The sequence below is a fragment of the Octodon degus genome, unplaced genomic scaffold (genome assembly GCF_000260255.1).
Source record: "Octodon degus isolate 3935 unplaced genomic scaffold, OctDeg1.0 scaffold00009, whole genome shotgun sequence".
Classification (NCBI taxonomy): domain Eukaryota; kingdom Metazoa; phylum Chordata; class Mammalia; order Rodentia; family Octodontidae; genus Octodon; species Octodon degus.
Window position 1 is genome coordinate 8,389,669 of NW_004524585.1, and position 18,542 is coordinate 8,408,210.

An 18,542-nucleotide genomic window follows, 5' to 3' on the forward strand; every position below is an offset into this window, starting at 1 on the left:
TTGCTCACAGGGAAGTCACAAGTGTTGTGCCCCTTGTCACAGTGACCCTAAATTCCTGTTGGGTGTGTTGTAAACAGAGAAGCCATTCTTCAGGCCACCTGCTCTGAGCACACCCACTTACATGTGGTTTTAAGTATTTTCAACAATATACTGAGTTATAACTTCAATATCAATACTTTTCCATTTTAATAGCATTGCTCTTTGTGACAGTAATGTGTATTTGATGGGTCTTGCTGGCCTATCTAACACATCTCTCTCAAATCTTTTGTCCCTTCTTTTGCATTGCTGTCTCTTACCCAACTTGTATTTATTTTCTAGTATAATATATATTGTTTACTTTGTTAATTTTGGCAATTTTTTGCAATTTACTCTCACAATGAGTCTTGTATTTAAATTATTTCCAAACACTTGGTCAGCTTTCTCTCTGAATCTTTCTTTTGTCTAACCATTTAATCACTCAATATTTCAACTCTTGTTGATTTTGTTACTTAAAGCATTCATAATTTTCTTAATATTTTAGCTCATTTTGAAACATTATGCTTTCCAAACATACCTCTTGCTGAATAATTGTATAGAACATTTACTTAATTCTGGCAATTCTAATGATGGAACTCAGGAACTTCACACTGAGCTACATCTTAGCACTTTTTTTGTTGAGACAAAACTATGATAAGTTGCCCAGAGTGGGCTGGACCTTCTGCTGCCTTAACCTCCCAGAAGGCTGGCTTAGATTGCAAACATGCACTCTCATGCTTGAATATAGACATTTAAAAAAAATTTCCTGAATAAGTAAGATAAGCTTTTTTGCATTATTAGTGGGTGAGGGAGGCAAGATTAGCTGAACTAGCAGAATTATTTTGGTGGGTTTTTTCTCTAGTGCTTCTGTTTCCTGGAAGTATTAAAAATGCCACTGTACACTTTCTCAGATCTGCTAGCTTATTTTTCTTCTCTCATTTATTTTTCAACCATTTCTCTTTACCTTTGTTGCCCCCTTTCTGCTAAATATAGTTCCCACTTCCAGTAGTTTCTCCTTAGTGGAAGGATTTGACCTACAAAAACTCTTGCTATATCAATTTTCAGAATTATACTACCTACCCTATCTAGTGCCCCCAAATTTACCACAGTCTCTTTGTATTCACTTACTATTGCCTGCATGCAAAATCCTCTCCTAGGTTTGTGGAGGCTCTTGTGTTCCCTTTAAATTCCTCTGAGCACTGATTTGGTACCCTCTGATAAATCAGGTTCACCTAAAACCTGTTCATCTCTACTTCATGCTGCACATGGTTGCTGTCACATAGATCTGCTTGCTACCCATAGTTTATTTTTTTGCATCTGCATTTAAATTCTTCCAAATTTTATTTCAATTTGTATTGCAGACATAGATATTCCAAGAAAATTTTCTTTTGCTACCATATTCCAATAGCTGTATTTGTTTTAATGGTAAGATCTGAGACACAAAATCACTCCTGTTCCCAACTTATGCTAATCTGCAAATTATTGTGAAGTGTTTTAACCTTTTGTCATTTATGTCTATGAAAAATATTTTAAAATGATATTTTAAAATCTTTTAAATAGCTCTTATATGGCAGAGACATGAGCACAATGTTCCTCCTTGATATTTTTAGTTGTGGTATAGAAATCAGGGTTGAGGGGCTGGGGAGATGGCTCAGTAGAATAAGCACTTCCCTGGCAAGTGCAAGGGCCTGAGTTCAATCCTTGATTCTGAAAAAAAAAATCAGGGATGATATGCAGTGACACAAGTGCGTAAATGTGTGGGTATGTATATCCAGGCTTACACATACACCTAATGTATGTGTAGACCATTGGATTTCCCCCCTATATTCTGTCATCATAATGTGAATGTCTTATTTCTATAACTAAAATACTTGAGGAAGTTGACCTGTCTCCAGATGCAGCAGCTGACCAAGACAATGCATGAAAATAGAAAACATATATGAATATCTCAGTTATGTGTGATAATCATATGGCTACTTATCATGCAAACTAAACTCCAGTTGCCCCATCACAACCTTTAAAGTTTCTCTCTTATACAAAATACATCAAAACTAAGATAAAATGGTTATTTTGATTTGGGTAGAAAAGAAAAAAAATCATAAACCTCACCTGAATTTTCAACTTTCTTGCATTACTGTATGTAATTATGTTTTTTAAATTGAGAAACAGTTTTCTTTCCTCATGAGTGAATCAGGAAATCAGTTAGCTGCTCTAATGCCAAAAATAGCTAATTAGTCCAAGTTCCTTGGGATCTTGCTTTATTCACTGACATGTAAACTTTATACTGATGATGAATGTAAGATGACAATTTCCCAGATGTCACTTTTAAAGATTTATATTAGAACTATAATAAAAGATGATCTTCAATGCACATGCATAAGAAATTTCTAATTTCTTAAGTCAACATTGAAAATAGAAGAGATAAATACAGCAATATTTATAAGCTTGCCATACCAGGAACTGTCACTAGTATTGGATTCACTATGTCCTATAAAGGTGCAGTAAATTTGGTGAAATGATAGAAAAACAGAGAGAGACTTCTGTTCATTATTAAGCTGTGTTATTCCAACTTGTTCACTGAAATTATTATGTAACGTTGCTTTCCTTGAAAATGCATTTGTCTGAAGTAGGACAGAATTCCATTTCCAAATTATTGCCATGTGGCTAACCTACATTCAGAAACTTTCTATTTTGAGGGGAAATCTCCCAACTGGACCCTTTGTCCAGATCTGGAAATCAAAAAGCAGAAGAGTCTCTCCTTTTCTCTGTCAATTAAAGACTGGTGTGTAGCTCTTGAGCAAATCATTGACTCTTAAAGGAATATTGCACAGCAGAAAGGACAGGCTTAGGTTACCTGGGTGACAGTGGTGGGACTGGGGGTGGTAGCAAGGCATTAATAGTCCAGTGTTGATCCTGGATGACTGTTTTGTTGTCTAGCCTCAAGTATTTCTAATATAATTTTCTACAGCATGTTGTTTTGCCTTTCTGTTGGTTCTGTAAGCTAGTAAACCTCATTAAAACTTCTGTCTTTTATCTCTCCCTGTCTCTTACTTGTGCTTCTCTGTTTTAATATAACAACCATAGACTCACACAACCAGGCTTTCACATCAATGGCAGAGCATAAATTCTTTGGAATTCATCACCCTAAAACTACCTGATACACATCTCTGTTTGTTAGCTTTTCCTCACAGCAGAAGCTCTTCAGTGTATTTCTTTTTTATTATTATTAATTTTGAGAAACAAATAGCATTGAGACAGTTTCAAAACCAATTAGTAGGATTGTTTCAATAATTAATACATTGCATACTGTTGTCTTCATAGTGATTATTCATAGTACAAAATGCAGACATGATATCATGACCAAACTCTATTAGTACAAATCTATCTTCTCATTGAATTAAGAGAAAGTAGCTGTATATCTATCCTAACTATTTTGTATATACAGATACAAAATGGTCCTTCATTTGTATCCACATTTTTTCTTTAGTTTTGTCAGAGATGGAAGTTCCATTGACATTTAAATATTGTAGGTGTGTGAATTCAGCAAAATAATCCAATACAGTCCAGTAGTCCATAATAGTAGTGGGTTATCTGTAGAACTGGTGATGTCAGAAGTTGTTGACTTGAGCCCTTTATAACTCAGCATATTAATATGGCTTTACTTTTCATACCTTGTTATTATATTTTATCAATGATATAGAGTGTGCCTAAGGAGAGTTACATGGAGAGAAAATATTACCTCAGGTTTTCACAGGGAGCAAATTGGTCAAGCAATGGCCATGACTCATCCACATGCCTGACACAGACAAAGGATCTACAAACTGAGGTACATAGTTTCAGGGTAAACCCTGAGGGGATTTGCCTGACCTTGTCAGATAAAAAAGTTACATTTCTTGTTATATAGATCTTGCTTTATCTTGGTCTTAACCATCCAGTAGAAAAGTATAATAATGAGGTATGAAAAGTAAAGTCTTCGGTTTATTTCTGTTCACACGCCCAACAGGTGTTTCTAACCCATTACCTAGAGGCAGCCCCTTTCCCTATTACTGTCACAAAACACTTCTCTCTTACAAAGCTAATTCAACTAGTTTCCAATGGTCATGTTCATCCCCAATGTACCTTTTCCCCTATAATTGATTGTATATCTACCTGCTATGTAAAATTTTGGCTTAACACTTCTAAAGTAGTTCTCTAAAGGAATTTACACTTGTCATATTATTATTGTTGTTTTTGTCATCGTCATTGTTGTTGTATTAAAGGGGCCTCAGGCTTAAAACCATGGTTGGCATACAAACTTGTCCATCTCTCCTGCTCTCATTTGCAGAACAATTTTGTACCATTCCTGGCTGTATTCCCTGTTATATCTGTGGTCAGCACAGACCCCACCAAGCACAATTGATGAGAAATAATTTACTTGAAATGTAAGACCTCAGTGTTCCAATTCCTAGGTGTTTCTGTTCCTTTAATTCCTTATGGGCTGCAGTTCCTCAGTTATTATTTGAGGGGCACAAATGTTAACTGAAGTCAAACACTGCATGACTCAGAGAAAAAAAAGAAGGAAACAAATTCAAAAACTGACAGGAGAAGATACATGGATATGATGGGCAAAGGGAGTTGTTGGAATGAAGCCAGAGAGCAAGAGGCAGGGGCATGGTATAGGGATCTTTCCTACCTCAGCCCCCAAACACAAATAACAGGGTGGGAGACTTAGTCATCTATCTATGATGCCTGCTCTGACTCAGAGCCTTGTGTGCCTGATACACAGGACCTTGGCTTACTTGACCTCCAGTTCTACCAATTCATCCCTCTCCTTCAGTTTCCAGGCTCTCTTCTTTAGTCTTTTATTTCTGATAGTGTCTCAGAGCCTCTGTTTTTTCCTAATCTTTCTTCCTTGGTTTGTGATCTCCTTGACAGGTATCTGATGAGATCAAGCAAACAAGACAGGAAAAAGAAGAAGCTGCTGTGGTCAGGAAAGGGGCACCTGCCTCCTCTGTCCAACCTCACTGAAGCGGTATGTAACAGCTAGCTAAGGGCATCCAGGGCAAAAACTTGAAAGGGGGAAGAAAAGAAGTATTTCCCATGAGGTGCTGCCAGAGAAGGTGATAAGAAGTGTGAGACATCAAAGAAAAGCTGTCAACATGCTTCAACTTCTTCATGACTTCTAGCACAAGTGAGAAAGGGATACTTGGGGTCACATGGGACTGGCTCTAGATTCCAGGGAGCAGAGTTGTACAAACAGTGAGTTTTGTCATTCACAGAGATGAAACAGAAACGAGTCTGTGTTATGGATCATCTGGCTTTGAAGGCAGAGTTGATGTCATGCTAGCAAGAAAAGAAATCCATACCCAAAGGTGGGAAGTCTTACTCAAAGCTTCATTTCTGAAACTTACCATAATGTAAATAATTCATCAGTCCTCTCTGTCAAGAGTTGAGCCTGTGTCAAGTTATTATTTTCTGTTGATTCTCCTTTAATAACCTTTCTGAAATTTTTTTCTTCTTGTTTTCCATAATCTAAAAGACTTTGTTAATTTTCATGTGGGGCACAGAACATCACATGTAATTAAGTAAATGTTTGTACAATATAAACACAATGCATAGAGTTACACATGTGTGTCGTCACATGTTCAAGGAAAATGATGGAGGACATTCATTTCCATCTGAAAGCAGGGCAAAGGATGGTGATTGAAGTGATGTAACTTAAATTCAGAAAATATGTATTCTGCATTTCATTTCCAGTCTTCACTTCTTATATATTGTGATGGTTGACCCATTGAGCCAAGATGAAAGTTTAGAAGCTTGATTAAGGGACTGAGCAGGCAGCCATGATCCTCACTTTGTAAACAGGCTGAGCCTGTGTAAGAGAAGGGCAAGAGATGGTGTGGGTGTGAAGACTCCCCACCCCCAGGGCTACAAGAGAAGGGAGGAGAAAGAGGCTTACACCTTTTGCCCTTGTTCCTTTTTCTGTCCTCTTCTGCCTTGAACTGTGTTCTCTGTGCCATGCACCCTGCCTTGGAGCCAGAAGATTATAGATTAAAATCTCCACAAATGGTGAGCTAAATGTATTTTTCCCCCCTTAAGTTTGGCTGTCAGGTATTTTGTCCCAGCAATGAGAGAAAAGTTACCAAGACTTGTTACCCTATAATCTGAGACTTGACCCATCTTGGCAAAATATTACTTTGATTTTGCAAAGTAAATAAAAAGCCAGATTGATACTTCCTAGATTTCGAATTAGACAGTCTTTTATTTTTACCTGGAAACTATGCAGTTATTATAAGAAATAAAGGGACATGATAAAGTGACACTGAGTACTTTCCTAGAAATCTAAAGATTGGATTACTGAAATTTATTAGAAGGAATATACACATAAATACATTAGATTGTCTTAGCTATCAGATAAAATATTTTATGACAAGGTCAAATAGTCTAGATTTTCTAACTGAAATTAAATTTGGACAAAACAGTACAATCATCAACTTTTATCTTCAGTGTCTTGAATGTTACTGGTTTGTGGTCCTTCCTCCTCTTCTACCTTAGTACATACTCTTCTCTAACTAACTTCCAAAACCTATTTTGAGGAGCTAATTACCAATGCCACCTCATATTAATGATTATTTTGCCAGTAAAATCTTAGATGAATAGAGATAAAACCTTTGATTCTATCCTTGTATTTTTTTATCAAACTCTCACCTTTCAGTAAATTAGCAAATATCTATCTATCTATCTATCTATCTATCTATCTATCTATCTATCTATCTCAATTGTGTTATGGTTAAGTCATGCACAGTAGTGAGTCAGACATAATCAGGTGTAACTTGATGATCTGACACATTAGATTCTAGATCACTACAATAAAGACAATATGCCCATAAAATGAGTACAATAAGGTTTTGGTTTTCAGAGCACATAAAATTATTATTTTACTATATAGTATGTTGTATACTAAGTTTGCAATAGCATTATGTCAAAAAAGGTAACCTATGTGCCTTAATTAAAAAGTACTTTATGGCTAAAAAACACTAATAATCATCCAATCTACTGAAAAAATTCTACCAATAGACATTTTCCATACAGGGTTATAACAATTTTAATATTAAAAATTAAATAAATAAATATCTGAGAATTTCTATAAAATGAACCACAAGGAAAAGAAAGTATGCTTTCATTTTGAAAAATGCAATGAGCAAGTAGCCCTGTATTTTCTATCTTTCATTTGTATATAAAATATTCAGATAATAAAAATGTACATGTTTTATAATGTGGAATTAATTGTCACCTAAATATTCATTAATAATAAACTGCTAAAGCTGATACACGTATTATACACACACACACACACATATACCCAATATATCCAATTTACACACAGTTACTCTTGCTTCTTCTCAGGGGAACTGGCTCCAGAACTCCCTTTGAATGACAAAATTTGCAAATGATCAGACATCCCATATACAATGGTGCAATATTTAAATAGAACATACACTTATCATCTCATTGCATCATTTTTAGGTTACTTATAATACATAATGATGTGTAAATAGTTGTCATACCACATTGTGTAGCAAACAAAGAAAAGAGTAAAGGACTCTACATATTCATTTTACATAGGATTGCTTTTTAAAAATATTTTCACTCTGTGATGAGTTGAATTCCTAGCTGCAGAATCCATGAACACATAGGGAGCTAACTATATTACAAACACAACTGGAAATAAATGATTGAAATTAATAAAATGAATAGACATTTTTACAACAATTGTAAGTGCTTAATACAAGTGAATAGAATTTGGGGACGGGATGAATTTTAATTTCTTCATACAGAATAGAATAATTTTGAATGCTGAAGTATTTTCTGAAACTGGAAGTACGTGATCAGTGATAATACTGCAGTAAAGTGGAATTGTTGTCTGTCTAATGGTGTAGGTGACCAAGTCAGACAGACAACCACACAGTATGAAAAATTCTCTTCTGCTCTGACTTAAATTCATCTAATGACTTGCCTAGATTGGAAAGCTTTTTTAAAAGCTTTCCTTCTCATGTCTTATTCAGCATACATTTGGAGGACAGCTGGAGCAGCCTGTAATGAGTTACATTAATAACTGAGGATGAAGTATGATGGGTGTTCTTAAAGGAAAAAGGGACGAGAAAAGATGAGAAAATGCAGGTGTGTGCATACAGCCGATAGCGCGTTAATAAGGTGTGTGGTGTACGCAAGACCAGAAACAAAAATAATGCCCACAAAGATGACGTTTAGCCCCACAGGAACATCGGACAGGCTGGATCCCCCTGGAATGAGGTTGCAGCTATGAAGTGGGCTGCCACACCCAAAAGAGAGATGGGAGCTAAGCCACACCAGCTTTCTAGGAGATTTTGTTTTATTTTAATTTTTACCTCTAGAAAAAATTTATGCTTTGACAAGTCTGCTTTTACTTGAAAATCTGAGGCAGTGTAGAAGGCACCACTTCATTATCTCAGAAAGCAAACAAAACAAAGAAAAGGTCTTGAAAGGGAAAGTAGACAATTTTCTGTGGAAGTTGGGGTGAAGGCTAAGCATTGTGTTGAAATTTTATTTGTAGTCAATGTTTAATAAGAAAATCATGATCTCTTATTAAGTGATATCAAAATATAAAATTTGACACAAATAAAATTACTTTTTCCAGAGATTTTGAACAAATAAATGGGTAATGCTACTCTCTAAACCTTTTACTATTCTGCTTTTAATGCTTCTATTTTCTGTAGTATATTTTCACCCTCAAATCTAATATTATATATCATAATTCTATCTATTCGTTTTTGTGTTTTAGGAAAGGATCTACAGTGTGTTCAGGGTCTCACTACTAGATTGGACTCGTGGTGATCCGCCTGTTTACAGTCTCGCGAGAGCTGGGCTTACAGGTGCACGTGACACCATGCCCAGTCCCAATCATCATCTTATTGCTCCCCAGGGACAGGGTCTGCACGGTAGGCGCTTGATTCCACTGAGCTATTTGGCCAGCCCTCATAATTCTATCTATTGTTAAAATTATGTTCCTTTTCAGTCAATGCTTCATTGTTAAACCTAAGTATTTCTCAATTCAGTAAGATTTTTTTTCTATGCCAAGGCAAAGATCACTTCTACCTCATTTGATCTAATATAATTACTACAACAAAGATGAGTAAAGAGATGAATGGCATTAGATAAACATTTACTTAAGTTTTTTGATCAAAGTACTAGTTTACCACATCAGATAAGACATGTAGATATTTCCAAATCTATTTTCAATTACACATTTAGGTATTTTGCAGAAGTAAGGTGTAGGAGAAAGTGTTATCCGGAGGATAATAGTAACTCTATGCAGGAAATGACAATTTTAAAGTTGCATTGCAGTATGAGGCATATGCTTTTTTACCCTCACCTGAATTAATCACTAACTGTACTCACAGCATTCTCACAAGGGTGCATTTGTAGTAGCAAAGCTATAATTGATATTCCTTGTTCTAGTTCATTAAGGAGAATAAAATAATGCTCAGAGACAAAATTAAAAATTAACCCAAGAGGAAACCTAGGAAAGCATTATTAGTGACTAAAGAATACTCAAAATAACTCAGCAGAGAAAGGGACAACACTGGGATAAAGAAATGAATGTGGAATTTCTTTGTTGAATAGTAACTTTTGACTTTCTCGGAAGCTTCATCTTCCCCTTTGAGGCAGTTGGTTCTTTATAGTCCTAACATATTATATACAACCATGATCACACGCTTCTTCTATAGCATGGCTCATCTTGAGAAACAATGACATACCGAGCACACTTGTCACCTAGCTACTGGGAATTCCATTCCTTTCTTATAGCTCCGTGAGATACAGTGGTACAACATTACAATTGAAGTCCATTCGAAATACTGTACAAGGGTCAAAAACTCTAGCAACAATTTAGAACTATCTTACTACTTATTCTGAAAAAATATAGGTCATAACAATAAAGTTAAAATAGGAAAGATAAATAGGACATTCTACCTTCCTTTTTATTTGCATATTTTTCCATAATTTTATTGAGAAATAAATAACAAGGAGACAGTTTCAAATCGAATTGGTAGGACAGTTCCAATAATTAACACATTTCATACTGCCTTCCTAGCGGTTGTTTGTTGTACAAGAATGCAGAAACAATAACCTATTTACAAACACTATTAGAACAAATCCCTCTATTCTTTGAATTAAGAGAATGTAGCTATATATCTATCCTAACCATTTTGAATACACAGATACTAAATGGTCATTCATCTATATCTCCTTTTTTTGTTTAGTTCCATCATTTAAATATTATAAGTGTGTGAACTCAGCAAAATATTCCAAAATAATCCAGTAGTCCATAATAGTATTGGGTCATCCGCTTGATTGGCAATGTCAGAAATTGTTGCCCTGAGTCCCCTACAGCTCAACATAACACCATGGCTTTATTTCTTGTACTTCGTTTTCGTACTTTTCTGCTGAATGGTTAAGACCAAGATAAAGCAAGACCTATGTAACAAGAATTGTAGCTTTTGGATCTGATAAGGTCAGTCAAATCCTGTCAGGATTTATCCTGAGATCCTGTACCTCAGATTGTAGATCCTTTGTTGGTGTCAGCCATGTGGATGAGTCACAGCCATTGCTTGGCCATTGTGCTCTCTGTGAAAGACTCAGAGAATGTTTTCTCTCCATGTGACTTTCTTTAGGCACACTCTACATTGTCGATCACTTTTCTCTTTAGCCCTGTAATCTCCTTGATCAGAAAATTTGGGACACAATTGAGTCACATGGTGTTACAGTACAAGTTCTCATATGTCCTGAGTCTTAATTGACCTTGGAAGGCTAGGGCCAAAATGTTGGCTTTCCTTGCAGCCCTACTTTTTCTCTAATTTTGGTCTGCAAACTTAGGTTGTTAACCATCCAGAAGACAAGCTTATTGTTACTATCATATATCCTAGGCTGCTGAGCTTAACCTCACTGTCTGAATATCAAATATCTTAGGCATAACATGGAACAGGTGTTTTTCATCTTTTTTTTACACATACATCCACATTTATTATCATGTTTATTATGCATGTAACTTATTTCAGTTTTTCTACGAACTCATTATATAATATTTTCTCTCCAAGGATAAAAAGAAGTATAATAATATTATTTGAAAAAGTATGCAGATACCAAAGGATTACTGTAGTATCTTTCAAAACATTCATCAGGCCTTAGAACTTGAAGCAGGAAGACAGGCCCTGAAATTACTAGAGAGTTTCTGAAATATAAATCATTTTGTTTTTTGGTTTTTTTTTCATAACTTTATTGAGAGACAAATAGCAATGAGACAGTTTCAAATCAAATTGGTATGACAGTTTCAATAATTAACACATTGCATACTCTCTTCCTAATGGTTATTTGCTGTACAAGATGCAGACATGATATCCTATTTACAAACACTATTACAACAAATTCCTCTATTCATTAAGAGATTCATCAAGTATTGATATGTTAAACTCTAAGTCCCTACAGAATATGACAAAAAAATTAAAAAATTAAACTATATTTTAAAAATAGGAATAAAGAATTACATATGTTTACACATAAGTTAAGTCCAGAAATCTAACCATATACAACATTGTTGCAAGACAGTCCCACAACACTCCTTTTCCTGTCTCCTGCATTCATTCACCACCCCCTTCTTTTTTAAAGAAAGCATCTGAAAAAGTGATAACTGCCCTTCCAAGACTCATCTAACCAACTAATTGTTGCATACTTCTGCTGTTGTTCCACATATAAAATGAAATATATATATATATATATATATATATATATATATATATATAGTAGCAAAGTAAAATGAATGGCTGCCTAAATATGTAGTAGCATGGCATATTTGGACATAATTTTTTACATATACCATTAAAATACCATAGACATAAATTGCTGGGAAGAGGTAGATGAACATATTTCAGGTAGACTCCAAGAATGCATTAATAAATTCATTCATGTGTTGGCTTGTTCAAGAGGTATTTAAGAGGAAATTAAGTGTTATACTGCGAAAGATCTAGACAAAAATGTAAATATAGATAGTAGTCACAACTAAGGAAAGAAGTCATTCATTGCAACAGAGGCCCAAGAATTTCTCATGAAAATTAAAATGATGAAAGATGAGAAGCAAATGTTATTACAGTTCTACAGAAAATATATATCCAGGGCAGATAGCAAAGTAAACAACATAGGAAAGGAAATGAATCTTATTAGATGCCATTGGAGAGGTACAATTTAGACTTGACTGAAGTAGGCTCATATCTGAAATCTATCACTAAGGAAATACGTGTGATTAACAATAAAAGCAGCTTTAATAAAAGAGATCAAATTTTACTTATATGTTGAAATATCTGTGAAAATAAATATGGGAACATGGGCAAGATCGTTTGATTCACTTGCCCAAGCCCTAGATGAACAAGGAAACAAATAGAAGGATAATAAAAATCGCTAACCATTTTTAAGTCTTACTGTGCCCAAATGCTAATTTAAATGCATTATGTGTGCTAATGGATTTCATCTTTTTAAAGAAACTAATGAGGTAAGAACTCTATTTGCAACCAGTTGAAAGTGAAGCAATTAAACTCAAGAAGGTCAACTATCTTGTTCAAGGTAATATGCCCTAAGACAGAAAAGCAGGAACTTGAGCTACACCAGTGAGTATATCTTACATGGTTAGCCATGTAAACCACAGTTGCCTCCCATCAGAAAGAGGTTAGGGAAGTAATAATCATGCAGGATCTATTAGCTAAGTATCAATAATTTTACCCAAATACCTTCTTTTCAAATGACATTATAAATATGGAACACATTAGATCACAAACAAAATACTAAGACAATCCTCAAAGCAGATACAGTAACCATATAATTCTAGTCACAATTAAGTAAATTTCATAAAATATATTAAGCTATGATATATATATGTATATATATATATATATTAATTTAATCTTTGATTAAAATCAAAAGTTGGAAATATCCCTAGTAATGATGTGCATATAACCAAACCCAGAGCCCAAAGACGGGAGGAAATCATAAAGATTAGAGCAGAAATTAATTCAATTGAGACGAAGAAAACAAATCATATAACAAAATGTGTGTGGTTCACTTAAATTAGTACCAGGAAAAAGTCCCTGGGCCCCCATCTATATAACAGTAGTCATTTAAACTACTTTAGATCACATTGCCCCTGCAGTCTCAGAAATCATCTACTGTTGATTAGCCTTTGCCTCCTGTATAGTTAAACACACCTCACCTCATAAAGGCTACTTCCCACTACATGTGGACAAGGTTTTCCTGTAGCAGTTTCTATTGATGTCTCAGCCTGCCCTGGGAGTGGGGCTGGCATAGCATGCTGGCGATTGAACCCCTGGCCACTGAGCTCTGCCTAAGCAGGCACGTTAGTCCACTGAGCTATCTGGCTGGCCCCATATTGCTTCTTGAACATTGTCTTCCCCATTTTTTACTCATACAAATGCTGTTGTCCATTCTTAAAACATTCTTTTTTTGTGGTACCAGGGATTGAACTCAGGACCCTGCACTTGCCAAGCAAGCACTTATTCTACTGAGCTATCTCCCTAGCCCCTTAAAATATTCTTTTCTGTGACACAGAACTCTCTAGTTGCCCTACCTCTTAGTCCAGTCCTCTATTTATTTTACAAATTTATTCCCTTATAGTTGATTGTTTTAAAGATTGCATCCTTACCTTCTTAGCTTCTATTTTCTTACCATCTAGTATTTTTTTCACTGTACATTCTCTTCCCAGATAATCTCATCCACACCTATAACTTTACCACCTCTATGGAAAGTACATTTCAAAACAAAATTATAGACTAGAAGTCACTGTGTCTATAAAACTGCCCAGTTTCAATGACAGCTCAAATTTAGTACAGTACTGGCCTCTAAACCCTCTTCAGGGAACACATCCCAAGGCATCCTGTGGATACCCAAACCCACAAATAGTATGGCTCCCTATATGTACACTATGTCCTATGTGTGCAGATCTATTATGCAGTTAAAGGTATCATTTTAGCACTGTTGAAGAGTAACAAAAATGAAATAGAACAGTTATAACAGTACAATAATATAAATATTATGTCAATGTAGCCCCTTTCTTCCTCTCAAAATATCTTACTATTGTAATTTTATGCCCAGTGTTAGAAAGTCTATAGCTGAAGTCTCAAAACAGAAAATGTGGATAAGAAGACTTACTGAATGTACAGAACCAAATTTATGAAATTTCTCAATCTGTTTCTTGCCCACCACCTCAGTCATGTCTTAACTACCCAATTAGCTTTTCCAGCTGGCATTTAGAAGATACCTCCATTAACTTGCTTCCTCATACCTTTTTTTGTTTAACTGATTTAAAAAAAATATTGACCCCAAGAGGAAATTGATCGATGACGTGGAGTGTGCCTAAGGAGAGTCACATGAGGAGAAGACACTCTCTCAGGCTTTCACAGAGAGCACATTGGCCAAGCAATGGCCGTGACTCATCCACATGGCTGCACTGACAAAGGTTCTACAATCTGAGGTACAGGATCTCAGGATAAATCCTGAGGGCATTTCACTGACCTTCTCAAACCAAAAAGCTACAACTCTTGTTGCATAGGTTCTGCTTTACCTTGGTCTTAACCATCCAGTAGAAAAGTATGAAGATGAAATATAGGAAGTGAAGCCTTGTTGTTATGTTGAGCTGTGGGGGACTCACGTCAATAATTTCTGACATTGCCAATTAAACAGAAGACCCAATGCTATTATGGGCTTCTGTACTCTTTTAGAATATTTTGCTGAGTTTACACACCTATAATATTCAACCACGGAACTTAAAAAAAAATTGGGGTATAACTATGAATGTCCATTTTGTATCTGTGTATTCAAAGTGGTTGGGATAGATATATAGTTGCATTCTCTTAATGAATAGAATGATTTTTTCTAATGGTGTTTGTAAGTAGGATCACAAGTCTGCATCTTGTACAGCAATTAACCACTAAGAAGAATATATGCAGTGTATTATTTGTTGAAACTGTACTTTCGATTTGATTTGAAACTGTCTCATTGCTATATGTTTATCAATAAAACTTTGAAAAGAAAAAAAATTAAAAAATATTGATTTTTATCCCATAAATATATCTTAAATCTTTCCAAGTCTTCCATATGTACTTTTGTTTTTACAGTTTAAATTTAAGTGGTAATAAGTTACATAACACATAATACTGAATTCTGGACAATAAACCATGTATGCAAAATATAAGACATGAAATCAACTGTCATTTTCAGAAAAATTCTTTCATAATAAAAATTTCAATAAAAGGAGAAAAGTGAACTTTAAACCAAAGGCATCTTAGAGGATATGGTGTGATTAAAGTAAATATAAAAAATTACTTTATTACAACTACAGAAGGTTCATTTGTGTGCTACAGAGAGTTCATTTGTGTGCTTGGTAGTCCTTATAAAAATTTCCATTACTTTAGTGGAAAAGGAGTGGAGAAATTAGCTTATAAAAAGAGTAGAAAATATCAATAAAGTTCAAATAATGTCTCTCTAATTTGCAAAGTAATGTATGTAATATAATGCAATGTATGTAATGTGTATAATGTAATGCAAAGTAATGTTCCACTTCAATCTTGAGTGGTAAATGTGTGCAGAGCATCAGAAGAAGAAGAATTTTATAGGAAAACCAAAAGACAACATAATCCTTTCTTCATTAAATGGCATCATTAGCTGACAAAATTGGTAGATGTGATTTCTTCTGGCTTCAAAGTTTTGTTCTTAACCACCATCTTCTATTATACATTAGCCTGTAGTCAAATGACAACTTGGGGACGAGAAACAAAGACAGACTATATGGCATGAAATCCCATCATCATCTAATGAGTATGTCCTACAAGAGTTGACAAAACTTAGTATTTGGTACTGGTAAAATATGTTATTTGCAGCCCAAAGATAACAGATCTCTTTAGAAATAATAAAGACAGGGAGCTTCAGTAAAATAGGTTCCCAAGTTTTCAGAGATTGAAACAAGAAAAGCTTTTTTCTCATTACTACACTGCAAGTGCACTATTTCATAAATGCAAGGTAAGAGAGCCCCAATCTCTTTTCTTTCACTATTGCTAGGGCAGAAAAAAAGAGAATATGTCAAATAGGGTCAAAATTTCTGTCCAGAAGTTATTTCAATCATATCTAGTCATATGGCATTTTCCAAAGTAAATTTCTGTAAGTGCATAATTCTCCCTTGTGTTTGAAGAATGAGATAATTAGGCATGCTGACAAATAAAAGTAATGACAATAGTAATGGCCAGAAAGACTTTATAGAATTTTGGGGATCTTAAAACAGAACGTAGTTACAAGGTTCAGGGAAGGGTAATAACACCTACATTCCACTCTGAGTATATTTCTTTGTACTTTTTATGCTATGGCTTCTCTGTACATCAGGACCTGATGCTAAGAAGACAGGACCAGCCTGATAATAAGCTGAATTTTAAGTTAAAATTTCCTTGTTGCCCATAAAATTAGGGCAATGGGATTAGTTCCATGGTTCAAATATTTCATGACTTTCAGTGGAGATCGCTTAAAACATCCATTTCCACATTACATATTAGCAGGAATATGATAGGCTGAACTTTTGGCATTCTTTATGTGAACAGTGTTTGTTTGGGACCTCCAAGTTCAAATTTATTATTCTATTTTCTCTATGTATCTATTGTCTGGACAAACTACTTTCAAGCCAATGAATTTCTTAGGTATAATAACTTATTCAACTGGGACACAATCAAGTGTGGTGCATCTGGGAGTCATTATGTCTTTTCTAAAATGACTGCACATTTTTCTGCTCTAATTCCATATACTTAACTCTAAATATAATCTCAGAGTTTAATCTTATTTCCTTCCATTTTCAAGTTAATGAAGATCTGGCTATGGTATGAGTGGATTCTCCAAAGTTCATGAGTTAGAAACTTAATAATCAAGCAACAGTGCTGAGAAGTGGGGCCCTTAAGAGGTGATTAAGCTGTAAAGTCTCCATTTTTTATGAACAGATTAATGTAGTTATCATGGGAGTGGATTCCTGGCCAAAAAAAAAAAAAAAAAAAAAAGGTGTATCTAGCTCTCTGTGCTGACTCTCACCTGTACTCTCTCACCATGTGATGCCTATCATGCTATGATGCAGTGAGAAGATCCTCAGCACCTACGTGTCCTTAGTCTTGGACTTTGCCTCCAGAATTATGAGCCAGAGACATTTCTTTATTATAAACTACCCCATGCATGTGATTCTGTTACAGGGTAAAATGGACCAAAGACGGAGCTCCAAAGACAGAGTCTCTAATTCTTTCTACCCTCTTTGGTGACTCTGTTCCCTTTCCTTTTATGACCATTGACACTTAAAAATGCCATTATTCTATCATCTTAAACAACCCTTTCTTTCTTTCTTTCTTTCTTTCTTTCTTTCTTTCTTTCTTTCTTTCTTTCTTATGTAAATAGTACAGGGTCTGTAGGGTTTCACTACACAGATTGATTTTTAGTGATCCTGTTTTCAACCTCTCAACCTCTGGGATTACAAGTGCACTACACCACACCCAGTTCCCTGTCTCAGCATGTGTCAGAGGTAGGGCCATCATGGCATGCCGGGGATCGAACCTCAGTCCCTGTGCCTCCCTAAGCAGGTGCGTTAGTTCACTGACCTATCTGGCCAGCCCAAACAATCCCTTCTTGATGATCACTTATCCTTCTAATTACTTTCATACCTTTAATCTCCCCACTATGGAAGCCATAGTCGCATATTTTTTGCCTCCAATAATCTTACTCTAATATTTCATGGCCTAATTTAATCAGGTTTTCATGGGTATCTAGTAATGTTCAACATTTTGTGTATATAGAATGCAAACTCTCGATTCCTTTTCTAATGTAGCTGGTGAGTGGCACTTGGCAGTTGATTTCTCTTGCTGAAATACTCTCTGCATCTGGCTCTGTGGACATCACTTGCTTCACTCTATTCCCAGTTCACTGGCCATTCCTTTCCAGCCCTCTCTGCTGCTTATTCTCCCTGGGAAGCCCCAGGTCATGAGCCTAAGATTTCCTTTCTACCTCTGCTCATTCTCTAGGTAATGTCATCAATTCTCACAAATTTCAATAACATTATATGGAAATAATGCTCCTATTTTAATCTATTCTCCAAACTGACACCGGAAAATCTTATTCAATATGGACTCAGTAGCATCACATTTATTAGGGACTGGAAGGATTATTGTAGCCATCAGTTGGTAGTTATTTTTTGATAAGGAGAGTCTCATTGTCACAGAGTATTCTGTTTTTACCACGAAAATTTTCTGTGTCAACTCTCAGGTGATTGTCCTAAGTCACTTATGTGTGCCTCTATACACTGAAGGCTTCAATGTTCATTTCCCTGGACCTGAGGGATTTAGTTATCAAGTGTATACACTGCTTACTTAAATCCTACTGATGTGTCTTATTTTTAAACAGTCTCTCCCGTTGGAAGGGTACCTTATGTTTAG

The 18,542-nt window shown here is 35.3% G+C and overlaps 1 pseudogene; it reads right to left on the reverse strand.

Moving 5' to 3' along the window:
• Positions 1 to 116, reverse strand: LOC111814850 (annotated as a pseudogene).
• Between the last annotated feature and the right edge of the window lie 18,426 nt (positions 117 to 18,542).